This window comes from Arachis duranensis, chromosome 3 (genome assembly GCF_000817695.3).
Source record: "Arachis duranensis cultivar V14167 chromosome 3, aradu.V14167.gnm2.J7QH, whole genome shotgun sequence".
Classification (NCBI taxonomy): Eukaryota; Viridiplantae; Streptophyta; class Magnoliopsida; order Fabales; family Fabaceae; genus Arachis; species Arachis duranensis.
The window spans coordinates 31,290,961-31,291,294 of record NC_029774.3 but is presented as its reverse complement, the minus strand read 5'-3'; positions in this window follow the sequence as shown (position 1 = coordinate 31,291,294).

The following is a 334-nucleotide window of genomic DNA, read 5'->3' as shown; positions in this document are numbered from 1 at the left end:
CTCAATGGGGAGGCAAGAAGGTACGTTCTTCAAGTGAGCCTAGAGGTAAGGACTCTAACTTCTTAGAAGAAAGAGTTTCTATGTTGGAAAATGTTCTATCCTCTATGGATGAGCGGTTCCAAAGGATAGAACATGACAAGGAAACCCTCGAGGCTCACGTGTTGGGAGAACTAGATGCTTTCAAAGAAAGCATGCTCCAAATCGAAGAGAAGCTTGAGAATTCCTTGAAGCTATTTGAGGAAGTTCGAGTTTGGTTCGAGGAGGCGAAATCTCGACCAACCATTATAAGGGAGACAACAAAGATTGATCTCCCCAAGCCAAAGGAATTCAAGGG